This window comes from Peromyscus leucopus, chromosome 1 (genome assembly GCF_004664715.2).
Source record: "Peromyscus leucopus breed LL Stock chromosome 1, UCI_PerLeu_2.1, whole genome shotgun sequence".
NCBI lineage: Eukaryota > Metazoa > Chordata > Mammalia > Rodentia > Cricetidae > Peromyscus > Peromyscus leucopus.
The window spans coordinates 1,177,245-1,197,022 of NC_051063.1; positions in this window are offsets into that span (position 1 = coordinate 1,177,245).

Genomic DNA, 19,778 nt, shown 5'->3' on the forward strand with positions numbered 1-19,778 from the left:
ATCATCTGGGATTACATCTAATCCCCTTTACTTTGTACAGGACTTCATGAAAATGGAGGGGAAGGAATGATCCCAAGTGCACCCTTTCCTACCATCCTTTGTAGATCCATGGGTGCAATTAGCAGAGATCTTTCCTGTCACAGAATGATGCCTTGTCTGATTCTTCTGTCTCTTCCTGATGTCTTTGTTACCTTCATTTGCATTAGCTGTCTTTCTCAGCATCTGGGCATCCTGCATAGACATCCCAGGGCCCAAGATCATCACCAGGCACTGGTTTCATACAAATTTATTTATAGGTAGCATGTTGTGACATGATGCCTCTGATGGCTTGCATCTGTGTCAGGGGCAGGTCTGGACACTGGAGAATGTTGAGTGAATTTCAACTTCTGTCCTCTGAAGGATGGCAGTAATCCCCACCTGTCAGAGCAACCGACATCTCTTGACATCTCAATGTTCCCATAGGCCCAAAGAGTCCCTAGTTAAGAGACACTGATGTTGTGCCCAACAGGTGGAGCTTTCATCCATACAGGGAGCTTAGTCTTGGCAAAAGTACAGCCAACCTTGCACATTTCTCCACTTCAAGACTCCCTAGAGCAAGCTCAGTAGTAACTATGATTCTCTTTCAGGAACAAGGGGCTCTGGAAGTCCCAAGATCAAGATCTCCACATGTTTCTTTTTTTCCTGAAGCACTTTCACTTTCTCCCCTGGAGGAGCTCAGGGTCTTAGCAAACCCACTTCTGCATGCCTGGAGCATCCAGAATTTATGAACTCTGCAGGGACACATGTCTTTGGTTACTTGGTGCTCACAGCTCAGTGTGTTGTCTCGTTTGCTTACAAGGCAGTTTGTATTATGATCCTAGCACACAAGTGAAGAAAGTAGGAGAGTCAGATGTCTAGATGATGTAGGTGGTGAGTGACAGAGTCAAGACTTGAGGCAGGGTCCTTTGGATTTCAGACACTGATGGGCTGTTCATTACTGCTTTTCTAGTCATGAAATATAGGTTTGGGGCTCTTCTGTTAGAAATAGAGGAAGGTGATACCACCAGCCAGAGCTCATATCTGAATGATGCATCCAGGAGGCTGACTCCAATTCAGCAAACCAAGGACAGGCACTCTGAAGGTAACTGATCTTCAAAACATGACATAAAGGCCACACAGTGATCTCTCCTGGATATCTTGCTGACAGTTTAACATCTTCCCCCACTTAGGGGGCAGAAAGGCTTTATTTCAGATGACTCTATCACTGTTATGGAATTGTGGCCACCTAGCTTAGCTACGGTCACACCATTACTTGATTTTGGAAACAATGTGAAGTCAGGAGAATAACTGAATCTTTTAAATTCTGAACACTTGTGGATTTCAATGAGTGAATTCCTCCAGTTGACTGGAGGAATCTGCCAATTGATGGACAATCTCTTTTGACAGTGATGGGGTTGGGGTAATGACTTAGTGGGTGAAGTATTTGCTGTGCTGAGTTTGAATCCTCAGCACCCACATAAAAATAACTGAGCATGAAGATTCAAGTCTGTAGTCCCAGTGCCAGGGAGACGGACAAGGGGGATCTTAGCAGGTCACTCGCTAGCCAGTCTAGCCAAATCAGTGAGCTCCAGATTCAGTGGGAGACCCTGCTGCCAAATCAGTGAGCTCCAGGTGCAGTGAGACACCCTGTTTGAAAAATAAGGTAGAGAGAAATAGGGGAAGACACCTGACATCAACCTCTATCTTCCACAGACACATGCACACTGTACCTGCACCCACATGAACAAGTATGAATGCAAACACAAAGGAAGAAATCATAACTTTTTTGCTTTGTTCAGAGCTTTAGACTGTGATCAGAATTTAGTGATGGGTTTTGAGTTGCTCAAACCTCAATGTAGCTCTACATTATTGATGCAGAGTCTCAGAAATGTCCAGAAGCATACACACACTCCTGGTGTCTGTCAAGCTCATGACACATCACACACGAAAAAGAGATTCAGGTCGGGGAAACATCAGGCCAAGCTTGAGCATTTCCCACAGAATCTGCTCAGGTCTTTCTTCTTGAAATGGGACAAAAAGCCAGTGTATCTTCCATCACAACTTTCCAATTTGCTGATATCCTTTTGTCAATCAAGAGCCGACTCAGGCTGGGAGCGTCACCGGGCAAATCTGTGTGGAATTTCACAGTGCTCTTCTGTCTACACCAGGACACACCTTGGGTGGTTGTCTCTCTGTCTACACCAGGACACACCTTGAGTGGTATTCTCTGTCTCACAGGAACTTGGTGGTTGTCTTCTGTTACATAGGACATACTTTGGGTGGTTGTCTCTCTGTTTACACCAGGACACATCTTGTGGTCATCTATTGATGGCAAAGGCTTCTTGGTGTTTCTCATTTCCTGGTCTCCACTTGCATGTAGATAAAGTTTCTGCAAAAGTGAGAACACTAACTGAAACATATTTGCTATATTTGTTACATTTGTGTGCACACTTGGGGGGAATGTGACACAAACATGGGCAAAGTGCGAGAAATGCCGTTGTGGCCATTGCTAAGGACAGAGATACAAGTGGCTTTGAATCCTGAACTTATACCTCCCTGCTAGGCTGGCTCTTGTGAGCCTGGGTGGAAATGAAGGCAGCCCACGAACAGCTTTAATGAGATAATGCATGAGAACCCCTCTTTATTCCCTGGCATGTGGAAAGCGCTCCACACATGGCTGCTATTTATTGTTACTATTCTATCTTGTTTCCTGTGGGCTGATGTCACTATTAGTTGAGTTGTTGACAAGCCCTGGTAATAAGGTAATAAGGACACCTGCCAGAACTGAAGAGTCAGCCTCCCCTTCTTTTTGAATGGTCTGGTTTCATTATCTCCACCCTGGAGTGGCCTTGGCCAGACAAAGACTCCTGCTGGCCAATTATTGTCTGATGGCTGGGCAAGCAGAAGGACTCTTCTAACACTATTGTTCATGGCAGGTGCTCCTCAACATTCTCCTGGTGTACAAATAATGATCCCGTGAAGGAAGTTACTTCCTTTGGTGTACAGTTCACAGGCAGTCTGATTCAGTGAGCTGTGGGAAATCATGCTGTCATAGCTATGGATGGTTTATTCACATTTTGCTTGGTCAAGAAGGGCACCTGGTTGTCTGCCATGAACAGTTCTGAGCTGTGACTGTTAAGAAGATGTTAGAGCCCATTGCATCTCAACTGATCTGAAGCTCAGGGAAGCTTCAGAGCAAGGCCTTGAGTGAAATCTGGGCTTCAGAATTCTCTCTCTGATGATTCTGCTTCCTCCTCTTCTTCCTCCGCCCTCTTCTCCTCTCCCTACTCTTCCTTCTCCTTTGTGAATTATTTCTAAAGGTTTATTTATTTTTATTTTAGTACTTTAAGTGCATGAATGTTTGCCTATTGTAACGATAACACATGCACTACCACCACCCATTCACCATGTTCAAGCGAGGGGCTGTGGATCGAAAAACAGAGACAAAAGACAGCGGGTCACTCGCCTCAGCAGAATGCCGAATGCTGTTTATTGAAAGAGGGAGGAAACCTTAAATAAAGGCTTACAGCACAATGGGAGAACTCTACAGGGCAGAAGTTTGCTACTGATGTTTACAATCTTGCATCTAAGCTGTTTACGCCCAATATGCAGGATACACAAACAATAACTTCCCTTAAGCATTCAGGAGGGTGGAAACCAGCATAGGGAGGCCATCTGGTCAAGGTCAGCAAGCAGGCAGCAGCTACCCAAATTGGGAGGCCAGGGCCCTACAGCCTATATCTATCTTTGCTTGCCACATATGTGTCTGGTACCTGCAGAGACTAGAAGAGGACATCAGATCCCCTGGAGCTGGAGTTACAGATGGTTGTGAGCTATCACATGGGTGCTGGGAATCAAATCCAGGTACTCTTAACAGCTGTGCCATCTCTTCAGTCACTATTGATTTCTTTTGAATACCTGTCTACACCAGGACACATCACAAGAGTGAATAGGTATTCACTCTTGATTACTTTCCCACCATGTGGTGTGGTGTGTCTGAAAGGAGGTGGAGTCAGAAGGGTTGTCAGTAATCAGGTCCATCTCCTTGGGAACAGAAGTCTCTCTGCTTCCATTGGTGTCTGACAAATGGGTTCTACTTATGAGCATAGGAGTTTGACCACCATTGTACAGACAGGATATGACTTTGACTTAAAGGAGGGTCTCTTTGTTACCTCGCCTCCAGCCACAATGACAACCTGCATCTCCCTTGATGGTTGTCAATGGTTGCCAACTTCTTTGTGTGACTTAAAATGGTTCAAAACCATGTCCATATTTCATCTAGGGAAAAGGAGTGATCTGGAAAGGATGAGAAAGGTGTCGACTTTCCATGACCCAGAATTCCACGTCATCCCTCCTTCACAGCCCTGGTATTCATTTACTAAGCACCTCCATGCCATGCACCACTGGGAAGACTGACTAGCTATTACTTCCAGCATCTAACATCACCTGAAAGTGTATCTCATTTTCTTGTCCATGAATATAAAAATTTGAGGAAATATATATTCATTGGTTTATGTATATACTTATATGTGCGTTTTGGTGTTCTGTATTTTTGGAGATGGAGTATCATCTTGTAGCCCAAGATAGTCTCCAACAGTGTAGACCAGGATGGCTTCTCTTTGTGACCACTGCCAAGGTCTCAGGCATGGAATGTTGCCATTACAGGTACCACCATATCGGTTTTATTTTGTGTATTTATTGTTATGTGTGACGCCCACTGTTGAGTGCTGATAGACAGAGAGGTCCTTTCTTGGGGGAACTTACAGTTTAGGATAGTCATGAGTGAGCAAATGTAAGGAATACTGACAAACTGTAACCAGTGTTTTCATTAATGAAAACCTTCAATTTTCCATAGTCAACAATCAGGAGTCATCTTCTCTGGAAAGATGGTTTCTAAGACTCTTTGAGACAGGGTTCTTACAGATAGCCTGATCCCCAAGATACAGATGAAACAAGAGATGCTGGACTAGGGGCGCTGGACTACTAGACAGCAGGAGAAATGGAAGAAGCCCTAACTATGCAGCCACATGGAAGTGTCTTAGAAGAATCTGGTTGAGTTAAAAAGCAAATCTTCCATGATGTCATTTTTGGAAAAATAAACCAAAGAAAAATAAACAATGTATGACTTCAAGTCGCATACATATGGGATAAAACCACATATAAAAAAGGCAGGATGTGAGAAACCCAAACTCAAGGTGACATATACCAGGAGGCCAAGAGAGGGAGGAAGAAATCCGAGTCTACCCAAGGTAAGTTCTAGCAACGTTGGAGGTCGCTTACATATGCAGTAGATGTATTTTCAGATACATCAGCATTACCTAATATAACACATTCCACTACCATAGAGGAGGGGACATAAGCCACGTGCCTGCAGAATCCAGGCAGGTCCCAAAGGTGCTTGGCTTGGGTGGGTCCACGGTGAGCTGCAGAGGACCTTTCTACCTACAGGGGGAGCCCGGACCCGGCTGCAGCTCAGGTTGCCTCGCAGGCTTGTGGACCCAACACCCAGTTACCGGAGTTTCTTAAGAAGCCTGACACCTGTGCCTTTATAAGCGCTATCTCAAATTCCAAATGTTGGCGGTGGTTTCCAACTTTAAAGACTGCAGAGGCGAACAGTACTTTGGGGGACATGTTCAACCCCTGAAAGGAAGCGCAGGGAGCAAACCTTAATTCCGAGCCCACACGAACCGGGGATGTCTAATTTTACTTCTGCCATATTGGCCCGCTCTGAAGGCAGGCAGGAAACCCATCCTCGCATCCGCATCCCCGGGAGTGAGCTATTTCCAACCTGCCGCCCTCTGGGTGGCTGCACCGCTCTCACCTGCACTTCGCACCTCTAAGTTTGGAATGTGTGAAGGTGGTGTGAGCCCAGGGGAGGGTAGGGGCTCTGCCCCAGCATGCTCTCTGTCTGTGCCCTCTGCCAGCTTGCAGGGATGCTGGTGACACCTCATAAAGGGCTCTGGGGGGAGGAATGGCTCGTGTTAGCTGTCTAAGGTCATGCTGGAAGGACCTATGCCATGCTGACCCCTGCTGGGATGGAAGGCTTTCCATAGAGGAATAATGTTCTGCAGAATCTAGACATACATGAATGGTGGGAAAGTAGAGAGGAGACTATGGTGGGGGTGGGGTGGGGCTGTGTCTAAAGTGTCTAGGAGAGAAGAAAAGATAATCTTATTCAGAATCTAGATTTAGCTATGTATGCATCTGTGGATACATGCACATGTATGTAGATGGCCTTGTGTGTGTGTGTGTGTGTGTGTGTGTGTGTGTGTGTGTGTGTGTGTGTAAACATGTATATATGACAGGAGAGCAGAAAGGGACTATTTAGAAGGAAGAAGGGGACCAAGGACAGATGAGGAAGAGTATAATTCCTAGGGTCTGGGAAAGTGCTTACTGGCAAAGTGCCTGTTGTGGAAGCGTGAGAACCTGAGTCCACCCCAGAGTCTGTGAAAAAGCCAGGCACAGCAGTCTACCTATAACTATGGAGCTGGGAAGATGGAGACAGGAGCTGCTGGCTAGTCAGTCTAGCTGAGTCCACCAACTCCTGGTTCAGTGAGAGACTGTGTCAGGTGGAGAGTTACGGGGAAACACCCAATGTCACCCTCTGGTCTCCAAACTCATGTACTCAGGTATGCACACATTTATGCTCTTGCTCTCTCTCTCTAAAGTGCAACGATTATATATGTCTGATAATGTAATACTGAGGCCCATCCTTGTGTATGCTAACTAAAGCAATGAATACAGAGTAAATGGAAAATCAATTAGATGGCAAAGCATGCTGCCTACCTACACTCCTCCACAGTGTGGTTGGGGGATTTCTATGTCTGCAGAGGTCCTCAGCTGCGTTCTACCCCATCCCCCAGTCACCTGGAGGTATATGGAGATATTTTGGGTTGCTCGACCTGGAACAAAAACATGATTCAAAGCTTGAGGAACTCGCCCCAAATCACTGGTGGTGGTCGAGATCAGCAGCCCAGATAAACACCCGCCGTTATACAGAGAGACATCTTTTCTTACCCCAACATGCCAGTGAAGAATTATCCCACTAAGCCCAGAAACTGCCCCCACCAAAAAGACAAAGATAAATAAAGCCACACGCTGCCCAACTGCCGTGAGTTATGAAAGGTGTGTGTTGGGGGCAGGGCACAGGGAGGGGTGGAACGAACATGAATTTACAAGACATGCCCTTTAGCTCGAGCTGGGATTTGTGGCCACTCTTTTTGGTTTTATTAAAGCATAATGCTCGCAAGCAGAAGAGGAGATTTGTTATTCTAAGACAGTTGCACACCAAGGCGCGCTATTGTATAATCTGGCATTTTCCCCACTAGGGAGCTATGGCGCATTACTCACGAGTGACAGAACCAACGAGCTCCATCTCCCAGGAGGCCACTGCATCTGTTTAAAGGGAGCAGGCACCATGTAGATCCTCCCACCACCCCATGGAGGAACACAGGCAGAAGGTGGGTGAGCTAGCTACGTGTCTATCATCTGGGTGTGGTGGGATGAACCAGGCACTAAATCTATACTCTTCTCCCCTGGTACCTAAAACAAAGAGAGGGTTAAATCCATCTGTGTGCCAAGAGCAGTACCACAAGACATGAGGCAGGCACCCAACTGGGAGTCAAACCTGGACTGAGTAACCACCGTGGGCCCCAGCTTCTCATCACACCTATGATTGGGCTAGGAGCTTGGCCTGGGTCTGGAAGTTATAAGATGACTTTCTTGGTCCTTGCTCTCTCTCTCTCTCTCTCTCTCTCTCTCTCTCTCTCTCTCTCTCTCTCTCTCTCTCTCTCTCTCTCTCTGGAACTCAGTTTTCTCACCTAAATAGTGGGCCTATGGGGCTGGAATGTTCAATGGTTAAGAGCCCAAAGTGTGTACTGCTCTTGCAAAGAGCCTGTTTGGTTCCCAGCACCCATGTGATGTGATGCACAATTGCTTGCAACATTAGCTCCAGGGAATCCGACACCTTCTCTTGACCTCTGAGGGTGCATTCACCCTTATGTGCGTGTACACACGCACACACATGCACACACACGCACACACACACACACACAAACACACACACACACACACACACACACACACACACACACACACACACACAACTTTTAAAAGTCTTTGGGTTCCTAATCATTAACTCAAAACATCACTGTTGAAAGGGACAAGGATTGTCAGCAGATGGAAGTATCTGGCTACCAATGCCTCTTTCTACCAGTATCCAAGATCAAAGAAGCCACTGTGCTGCTGCTGCCTGGAGCTCACAGAATGGGTGTCAGTTGAAATGGGATCACAGATAGAAAAGCACTCTAAAAAATTCAATATGTTCTATCAATATCACATAATGAAACCAATGTGAACATCAACGTAAATTTATTGTACAGATCCTTAGAAAACAGAAAAATGTTACATCTTATAATGCCTACTGCTTGGATAGGAAGATTTTTGCAAGCTGCTTTAGTTCAAACCTTACATGTACCAAAGGAGGGAGAAATGGAGGTGAGCGGCAAAGCTCCAGGACCCCTGCCCAGTATTCTTTGTGCTTACCAATAGGTGAACTTTCTGGAGGTTGGCCACCCAGGCAGAACATCTCTGACACAGTCATAAGCTTTGTTTTGTCTCTAAATGAGGCACGAGAACAAAACTTTTGATCATGGATAGTGAAAAGAAATGAAACCAGTCAGGGAAAATGCTTAGCAGGGACACATTGGCACGTGGGAAATCCTGCTGTGACACAGTAATTGTTAGCTTTGATTTAACAATAACTGGTTAGGTGATGTATGTCCATGTATTCCTCCAAGGATCTGACACATATGGAGGGTATCTATCTCTTTCATGCTCCTTGTAATATAGCTTGGCATCTTGAGAATCATGTTGGTCACTCTGAAGACTTCTGAGGAAGTCGTCACCATACCATTGTATTTCTACTCACTTCCAGACAGGAAATTGGTGACAGTCCAGAAGATGATGGCACCAAAGTCCAACTTGTGAGCTAATAAATTTATTGGGGTCACTTGCAGGAGCAGGAACAACTCAAAGGCAGCTGTATCATTGAAAGGCCACCACAGGGTGGGTGACAACTCAAGGAAGCTGCAACCCTTGGGCTCTCTGCACAATTTGCAGGCAGATTGACAGGTCAGAGAGTCTCCTCTCCTCTTCAGTTCTTACTCCTTTTATAACCTTGAGGGTCCTTGTGAATATGGTACGTTCCAGGGACTTCCTGAGACTTGTGAGTTGTTTTTACTTTCTGAGTCTTAAGAAGCTTCCTTTTTGGGTAGGATGCTTCAATTAGGAGGAAAGGGCTACAGCAACAGTCTGGTTTTGGACACCACAGGGGAAGTCCTGGTCAAACTAGTGGCATCCTTTTGCAGTTTCAAAAAATAGACTCTCTGGTTAACTGGAGCTTCAGAAGAGATAGAATCACACAAGTCAGATTCCCCATGGTTAACTTTGTTTTAGATCCTTCACATTCCTGAGCTCCTTGGGGCTAAGAAGAAGGATTAGTGCCTATGCTCTGATAACGCTGGGATAACCATCGTCCACCTCCAGCCTGCACCAGAATTCCCTGCAGGGCTGATGGATGGACACACAGGCTGCTGGCTCCACCCCTCAGGGGATGGGCTCCAGCTCTTTGTTTTATATGTCTGATCCAACAAGATCACTGCTGCTGTTGCTGCTGCTGCTGCTTGTGATTCAGGGCCACAACTTAGCATTACCATCACAGGTTAGATTAGCTTGACTTTGGTTTGATGGTGTGTGAGGCTGGGTGATGCCCAGCTTTGGAGGGCACCACACTATAGCTGGCAGCATCTCTGAATGGAATAATACAAACGTCTCTAGGCATCTCTTGGTGCTCTCTGCGAGCTGCAGTCACCCCTCATTGAGAGCCCTTACTTTGGGGTGGAATGACCCAGATTCTGATCCTAGTCTCTTCTTAGCATCATAAGGCTATGGCTATTGTAAGGTAAGTCTCCAGACTGCTTCACCATGTAATGGCTCCAGAACACCAACCTCAAAGTGTCCAAACAAGAATTAAGGGGTAAAATCTGGGCACAGTGGGGCACACCTTAATTCCAATGCTTGAGAGACTGAGGTGCAGGACTCATGAGTTCAAGACCGGTCTGGACTGCATAGGTAGCCTCTTCCAAAAAACAAAGCCAACTAAAAGGATCATATGTTTCTCCCTTATGTGCTCACACTGGCCATTTAGTTAATTATTACTTTAAATGCTCTATTTCTAATCTACTTAGTGGAATGTCTTTTCACAATCAAAAGTTTTCGCAGGGAGTATGGAGGAGTGGTATCTATTTTAACCCCAGTGCCTGGGGTGAGACTGAGGCAGGAGGATTGAGTTCACAACAGCCTGGTCCATAATAGAGTCTGTCTCAAAAGGAGACAAAAAAAGAGCTTCATATTAGATGTATCAGATTGGTTGCTAATTGAGATGAAGAACAAGAAACTTCCGTAAAATGCCCAAAACTTCCTATTTAAGGAAATAACTCTAAAGCCACAAAGTTTCTCTAGTATCCTGACCCATGTCTGGCCATTATCCAGGTAAGCAACCCAGTGTCCAGCTGGGAAGTGGCCAGTCACTAACGTTCACCTCAGCTTCATGAGCTCACCTGTCCTGAGACGGCACAGGGGGAGTCTTTTTATTTTTGAATTAGTATTTTAGATTAGAAGACAATGTAACGGGTTTCAGCAAGGCTTGGTCACAAATCTATGTCATTATACATTTTTCTCACTGGCTCCCTGCCACATGGTTCCCCTGTGTCTATGACCTGTTCCCTCTCTCCCCCAGTCTCCAGCGGGTTCTCCCCCAAGAGTGTATGGTGGTGCTGGTTCATTCCTGTAATCCACAGTTCTCGGGAGGCCAAGGCAGAAGGACTGTGAATTTGAGGGCAGCCTAGGCTACATGGCAAGACCTTGTCTCAAATAAAAGATAATAAAATAAAATATAAAACAGCTATCTGTCATTCTCTTTCCCAGCTGTGTTCTAGAAGCCAATGTTGGAGTCTGGAGTGCTGCTGCATGCCCAAACAACTGCTGCTGAAGAGTGATAGATGCTGGCACACACGAGGGATCACAGATTTTTCTTTGGCTGTCAGCTCTTGAAATTACCCAGCAATCCCAAAATGAATTTCCACTAATCTGACAGTTTTGCCTCGCCTGACATGACGTACTGTATATTCAGTGGTCAGTGGGGACTATTTAATTGCAGTTAAGTCTGTACGGCTCACTGTGGCATTGAAAACGGAGCTGTGTAGAATCTGGTTAAACTTCCCGACTCTCCGGGCCCAGATGGGTGGGTGGAATGCAATCCTGTCTCCTTTGAATCTTTCTACCTGGAAGCACTCACTAATTAACTTCTACTGACTAGCTGCTCTAATTCATTCACTTTCGAGATTCATAAATATCAAAACTAAAGTCGAGTTGCTCCGTAGTAGGTAGAAAGTTCTGGGCATCAGATGAAACCAGTGCAGAGTTAGAACTAGATTAAAATGAAGGGGAAGATGAAGTGATATGACTCATAACGTCTTCAAGTACTGTCTGCAAGACTGACAGATTTCAAGTATATCATCTGACTTTGTTCTTATAACATTACAAAGAGAAAGGGACAATTTTCTGCCTTCCTTTGACAGCTGTAGAAGCAGACTTAGAGAGTGAAAAGAACTGCCAGAGATCCGTAACCAGGCAGAGCAAGATATGAGGCCAGCTCCACCACAGCAGCACACATTCTTAAGGACTGCACAACTTTCCAAAGATGCTAACAAATTATGGTGGTATTGTGTTCCCCGAAATATTGTGTACCCTAATAAACTTATCTGGGGTCAGAGAACAGAAAAGCCACTAGATACTTAGGATAGGCAGTGGTAGCATATGCCTTTAATCCTAGCATTCCAGAGGCAGAAATCAATCACCATTTACCATGGTGACTCTCGCCTTTAATCCCAGAAAGTGAGCCTTTAATCCCAGGGAGTGGTGGTAGAAAACAGAAAGATATATAAGGCATGAGGACCAGAAACTAGAAGCTTTTAGCTGGTTAAGCTTTTAGGCTTTCGAGTAGCAGTTCAGCTGACAGCCATTGGGATGAGGACACAGAAGCTTCCAGTCTGAGGAAACAAGACCAGCTGAGAAGTTGGCCAGGTGAGGTTATCTGTGGCTTGTTCTGTCTCTCTGATCTTCCAGTATTTACCACAATAACTGGCTTCAGGTTTGATTTTATTAATAAGAAGATTTGAAGATTTATGCTACATCTGGTGCCCAACGTTTGTGGTACGAATTCTCGAAAAAGCTACTTGCCTGTAGCCTTGTGGGCCCCAGCTCAGGCCCGAGCTACACTGGGCCAGTTGTGGTGGTTCACAACAGTAGCATTTGCTGAAGGAGACAGAGGCAGGAGGATCCCAAGTTTAAGGCCAGCCTAGGAGGCTTGCTAAGGAGAAGCTGTGGCTGGGACCCAGTGGCAAACAGTGGTGGGACCATGGAGGCAGCGACGACTGCTTCGAGTTGCTGGCTGTTTCTCATTGTGTTGGTGACTGCGGTGATGCTGCTACCTGGGACAAAGGGTTTACTGCTCCTTGTTCAGAGAAGAATTACCAGGACCATTCTGTTACCAGAAAGCATCAGCAAAGGTCAGTTTGGAAAAGTTTGGCAAGACAAATGGTGGGGAGAAATTGCTGTGAAGATTTTCTCTTCTAGGGAAGAATATTCATGGTTCTGAGAGACAGACAGACATCAGACTGTGATTGCTCCAAATTACAGAGGAGGAAAAAAAAAGTCTGTAGGTAACCATGACCACGCCTAACAATGACTTTGAAGTCTTCAAAAGGAAGATGGGACTGAACTATGGTAAAGCCATTAAGCTGATTAACATCACAGAAAGATAGACTTTGGACTACAAACTGTTTAGGACAATTTCTAGATGGCTAGCTGAGATGATCCAGCCTTACAGACTACTTGAACAAGGACTTGAAACAAGCCCTGCACTTTCTCGTTATGTATCGACTGGACAAATGATACAGGACTTGACAATTAACTTAAGAACTTTTTTTTCAGGATCCCCTAAAGATGTCTTCACCCTTAGAAAGCAAGAAGTAATTTTAAGAAGACGACACCCACATTCCCAAGAGGTGGGATGGGAGGTTTTTGGTTGTTTAATGAGTTATGGATATTGTCATTGTTTATGACGGTTGGTTACAAGTTGTTAATTGTTAATGGTCAGGAAAAAAGCTGAACAAGATTCAGAGTTTTTGTTTAAAAAAGAAAAAAGAGAATATAGATATGAAGTAGATCATTGAATCTATTCTGAGAAAGAAGATAAAGGAATGATAGGATAAATGGGTAGATCTACACTGAAAAGAAAAAGGGGAAGATATAAAAATGACAAAATGTAGATTATTGAAACTATTATGAAAAGAAAAAAGAGAGAATGTGGATATGATAAGATAAAAAGGGATATTTTTGAATCTATTTTAAAAAGGAACTACTTGTTTTACATAGGATAAGTAATGAAATTTTTTGTCTGAAATTGTCAAATGTTACTGGACCGGACATTGTTAATATATATAATGGAGTCTTTTGCCTGAATCTGTCAAATGTTAATGGACTAGACATCGTTAATGTAATCTTGACTGTATATTGTATATATTTATTGGATATAGTTTTTCTTGTATTAGTTATAAGCTTTTTTAAATTTTAGGCAAAAAGAGAGGAAATGTGGTGGTATTGTGTTCCCCAAAATATTGTGTACCCTAATAAACTCATCTGGGGTCAGAGAACAGAAAAGCCACTAGATACTTAGGATAGGCAGTAGTAGCACATGCCTTTAGTCCTAGCATTCCAAAGGCAGAAATCCATCTATTCAAGGATACAGCCAAACATGGTGACTCTCGCCTTTAATCCCAGAAAGTGAGCCTTTAATCCCAGGGAGTGGTGCTAACACTTTTGCATGTAGTGAAACTGGGATCTAGACCCCTCAAAGGGTCTTGTTCTGAATGAAGTCACCCCAAACTCAATAAGTTATCTTTCAATGATTCACAAGTCATGGGGTGCTATAACATCCCATCGTGTCATATTTAGTTGGGATCTTCTGACACTTCTGCTGTGTGACATGTAACTCAAGAACAGTTTTGATAAGTGTTCTGGACTGCAGCCAAATCTAATGATGCCAATCTACAAGGTAGTCACACAAATGTCCCCACAAGATGTTGTAAACACCTGAGCAGTGAAGACTTACAGGGATCCACCCATTCACTGTTAAGTTTCTCCTTCTGGCAAACATTATTCCAGATGCTGGAAATACAACCTGGAATAAATCAGTCGTAAGTTTCCCGTGCTCAGAGAGCTTACGTTCTAGTGGGCAGGAGTGGTTGATTGACTGGAGGAACAAGTGAAATGTGTCATACATCAGGCAGCAAGTGTCAACCAGTAAAATAAATCCGGGGGAGGGAGGAGGAGGGGCTGGGATGCAGATCAAGCTTATGGACACAGCAGACGATATTTGAACAAAGATATACAAGACTCAAGGAACATTTTTTGAATATTTGGAGAGGGACGGCACTCCAGGGAGAAGGACCAGCTGATGCCTGTGCCTCAATTAAGGAACATCAAGGCGCTCCAGCGGAAGAGAAGTCTGATGCTTTTGTGCTATTGTTCTTTAAGTATTAACAACCTAAGGTACAGTAGACATGCAATTAATTGTACCTATTAAAGTACATAATTTGATACATATTGCTATAGGAGAGTGCTCATGAAATTGTCTCCACAGTAACAAATAATCTCATCACTTCTGGAAGTTTCCTTGGTGACCACTCACTTCCATCCATCCCTGCCCTGGGCCCCTAGCCCTGTGAAACTGTTGTTCTATATATAACTAGACAACTCTATCTGCTCACCACCCCCATGGAGGAACAGGGGCAGAAGGTGGGTGAGCTACATGTCTATCATCTGGGTGTGGTGGAATGAACCAGGCACTAAATCTATGCCCTTCTCCCCTGGTACAACAAGGAGAGGGTCAAGTCCGTCTGTGTGCCAAGAGCAGTGCCACAAGACATGAGGCAGGCACCCAACTGGGAGTTAAAGCTTCACCTCAGTAACTACCATTAGGGGAGTCTCAGCTGTGCCTCAGTTTCTCACCACATCTATGATATTGGGCTAGGAGCTTGGCTTGGGTTTGGAACTTACAATCTGACTGTTCCTCCATGGGAGTGGTGAGCAGATAGTGTAGTGGGTAGCCATTCCAGCTTTGGTCTGGAAGTTCCAATAAGATATAGTTGTATAGTTATATATAGAACAGCAATTTCAGAGGGCTGAGGGCCTAGGGCAGGGATGGATGGAAGTGAGTGGTCACCAAGGAAACTTCCAGAAGTGATGAGATTATTTGTTACTGTGGAGACAATTTCATGAGCACTCTCCTACAGCAATATGTATCAAATTATGTACTTTAATAGGTACAATTAATTGCATGTCTACTGTACCTTAGGTTGTTAATATTTAAAGAACACAAAAGCACAAAAGCACCTTCTTACAAGCTGGGCGCAGTGGTGCACACCTTGATTCCAAAGCTTGAGAGACTGAGGAATGGAACTCATGAGCTCAAGACCAATCTGAATTGCATAGGAGGCCTCTCCCAAGAACCAAAACCAACTAAAGAGAGCACCTATCTATCTTTTATGTGCTATGTAAAACTACATACCTGTAGTTATGTAACTGTGACTTAGCTTGCATTTTACAGACTTTTATATAACTCCATTTACCCAACACCCTTTCATGTTTGGCTTCCATCACTCTGCACAGTGAGTTTTGAGTTTTGTCCCTACCGTAGGCATCCCTCCTTCATTTCTCTTTATTGCTACGCATCCTCTGATCATGCAGATGCTCCACGAAGTTTCCATCCATTCATCTGTGGATGAATGTTTGAGCCATTTCTGATTTGAGGCCTCTAAAAACAGAGTTCTGTGACCATTCTCAACTAAGTATTTTTGTGTACACGTGTCCCCATCTCCCCTGGAGAGGCTCTTTGGTGGATATCTGGATTGTAAAGTATAGGTTTAATGTCTCTATAAGCTGAAAAACTTGTTTTCCAAAATGTATGTACAATTTTACACTCCCCTGGCCCAGCATGAGAGATAGTTATTTTCCACTGTCCTCAGGACCAGGAAGAGTCAGCCTTTCTGTTTCAGATAGTGCAAAATTGTGGGAACTGGGGCAATAGCTCAGTTGGTTCAAGGGCTTGCCATGTGCGCACAAAGACCTAAGCTTAGCACCGTGAGAGGTTCCCATGTGGAAAGCTGGGCGTACGGTGTGAGTAAGCCTAAGCCTGAGCACAGGCTGTCACAGACAGATCCCCGGGGTTCTCTAGCCTGTTAGTCTGGCTGATTTGGTGAGCTGCAGCTTTAGCGAGCAAGCCCGTCTCAAAAAATAAGGTGGAGAAAGGAACAAGGAAGCTATTCCATGTCCACCTGTGGCCTCTGTACCGACTCATGCACACAGACACACACACACAGAGACACACACACAGACACATGCATGCACACAGACAGACAGACAGACAGACAGGCACACACCTGCATGCACACACAAACACATCCACACAATACAGCACATGTACACACCTCAAAGAGAAGTTAGACAGAAGCACTTCCCCTTTGACCTCCCGAAGGACCGTCAGTGGTGACTGGGAACTCACTGCCATCTACCTGGCTTCTCTCCTGGCACATCTCATCAAAACCTTTGCCCACTGTTGCCACCTTTCTGGTGTCTTATTCCCACTGGGTTTTGAGTGCTCCTTGCATACTCTGCCCCGTGTCTTCTGTCAGATGCCCACTCTACAGATTCTTTTCCACAGCAGGTTTGTCATCCTCCCCCATCAGTGACTTTTAAATCGGACCAAGTGTCATCTAGTGCTTTCCCACCCCACCCCCAGTACAATCCCCACTTTGGTATTGTACACAAGAATTCTCTGCCTTTGCCTTTTGGGAAAAAAATTGATTTTTTTCTCACCCAGCGAAAAAGAATGTACATTGAAATTCCTTTATCTTTTCTGCTTGGTTATGCAATCAAGTTTCTTATGAGTGATGGCATAAATAATGATTTGCTGACAATTGAATTAGAAAGCATGGCTTTCATGGTCCACTCTTGACTTCCCAGACTTCAGTCTTTACAGTAGATAAAGCTAGACTCTGGCTGAGATGGGGTGACACATGGGTTCTCTTCTCTGATCACCCACTTGTCAGAAGTTCAACTCCAGACCATTTTCCCCCTTGTAAATTTCCAACGGCAAAGATAAGGAATTCTGTTGTTTTTCTGTATTCTTGCTGAGTCCTGGCACTGTGTGTTTGGGATATAAAGAGAAATGTATTCTTGTCAACTGGGTTAGAGCTGGATTCAAACCAGAGTTATAGCCAGGACACAACATTTGAGGAGAAATGTGCCCGAGAACACACAAGTGTTAAGACTCCACTTGAGTGGAGCAGAGTGTAAGGCTCTTCTTTACCTGTCCTGGCTCACCCTAGTTCCTGCTTTAATCTGCACTGAGAGCAGAGGGGACCCGAATGGAGACTGCTTTGAACCAGCTTTGTGTCTCTTGCCTTTGAGCATGTGTTCAAATCACCTAGATTCTGGAGGTCTGGGACAACACCTGAGAGTCTGCCACTGGGACAAGTTCCCATGCGATGTCGATGTTGTTGGTCTGTGGACCACTCATTCACTAGACAGAAACAAGGTGTTGGCTTTGCCCAAAGGAGCAGCACAGCTCCGTCTGCAACCCAGTGGAAATTTAACCCTACAATGCAAGGTTCAAATCATGTAAAAGAGACACAGAGATCTGTGGCATGAGACAGTCTTCGTATTCTTTAATATTGAATAGCTCTGTGGAGTTTTTATGGAGGGTCATAGGGTCAGACAAGGTCACTGAGACCCAGATTGCTCCCTGCAAAACCAGCATGCTATAGATCAAGTTTCAGGAATTCTCCTATAGTTTTGCCCAGAGGAAATGGACAAGGCAACGGGAGGATCTCAGGAAAAATGTAACAGCAAAGGCGACCACCCTGTTTCCCCACCCAAATGCTGACCTACGTCAAAGATGTCCTGGGGTGCGATGTTGTTTGATGGGGGTTCAGTTCTTAGGAAAGGCTTGTGTGAGCTGAGACCTCATTCAGCTCCTGCAATCATGTCTCCACTCATTTCTCCCACCCCGTCTCCTGCTAATTTTTAAAAGCACAGTTGACCACTCCATCCCCTCTCCATTTTGCAGCTCCTTCTGTATCCAAGCTTCTCTGGAGTGGAGTTCACTTACTCTCTTTTGGAGACCAAGTCTTCTCTTGGGTTCAGCTTATAAGGTTCAAAGCAGACTTTATTCATCTCCGTGGTGGTTTGAATAAGAATGTCCCCCCATAGGCCCCTGTATTCGAACACTTAGTCCCTAGTTGGTAGCACTGTTTGGAAAAGTTTAGGTGTGTCCTTGTGGGAGGAAATATTTCCAGGACCTCCGGTTTGTAGTGTGGCCCTTTGTCTGCTTTGTGTCTGGCTTCAAGAGTGAGCACACAACTCCCTGGTCCTACTGCCTTGCCTCCACTCTGCCGTCATGGACTCAGGAACCATAAGCCCAAATAAACTCTCCCTCAAGTGGGCTCTAGTCACAGTGTTTTACCACAGCAATGGAAAAGCACTGACAGAATCTTTCCACCCACAGGGACCGTGGCATCTTCCTGGATAACTGGGATGTTCTATTATCCAGAATCCAGTGACTGGTACAGAAGTGCACATCACCCAGCCTAGTCAATACTGAGCTCCAACACTCACCCTCTGAGCGTCAAGGACCAGCTTTGCTGAATGGTCTAATTGTCCACAAGCGTGGCAGGCAGAGAGGCTGAAGGAATGTGCTGGAAGTCACAGCCTCCCAGTCGTGAAGCTGGACTCCAATCTGTCAATCAGGCTGCAGAGCTGGCACAGCATGTGATTCTGGAGCCTCTGTGTTTCTTTGTGGGTGTCATAGAATGAGCCTCAGAACCCAGTGAAGGGGGACAGTACTGAGAAATGAGGGAGAGTCAGGGACCCAACTTTCAGTAACAAATGTGGTTCTGGGTCATTTCCTCATTGCCCAGACTGGACCTGCTCACAGAACCCACTTTTTGGGGATTGAGCTGCAATGACCTTTATTAGGTGTGTGTGTGTGTGTGTGTGTGTGTGTGTGTGTGTGTGTGTGTGTGTGTGTGTGTGTGTGTACTCATTTGCACAGGTACACACATGAGGCCAGAGGCCCATCATATTTACTGTCTTCCCCTGTCCTTTATCCACCTTACTTTTTGAGATAGTTTCTCACTGAACCTAGAATTTGAAGATTTGGCTAGACTGGGCTGGCCAGTGCCCCCTCAGGATACTCTTGTCTCTGCTTCTCCAGAGCCAGGATTCTAAGTGTGTGCTAATGTGCCAGGCATTTTGCACACGTGCTGAGGATCTGAACTCGGGTCCTCGTGCACCAAGCCATCTCCTCTGCCCTTCTCCTCCATGTTCTGAAGCATGTTTAGCAGTATAACTACAAAATGTATAGCTATGTACATACCTATGTGTCTGTGCAAACAGATGCATGAACACTTCCATAGCTTTAGGGGCAAGAGGCTGCTTTGGACATGTCATGTCTGCAGGTGATTGGTGACGGCATTTGCCGCTCTCTGCTTCATGAGGCTCTCCTTCATTCTTTGACTTTGTGGATGGAAACAATAGATACTGAACACTCTCCGTGTATCCTGCCAGCTTTTAGTGGT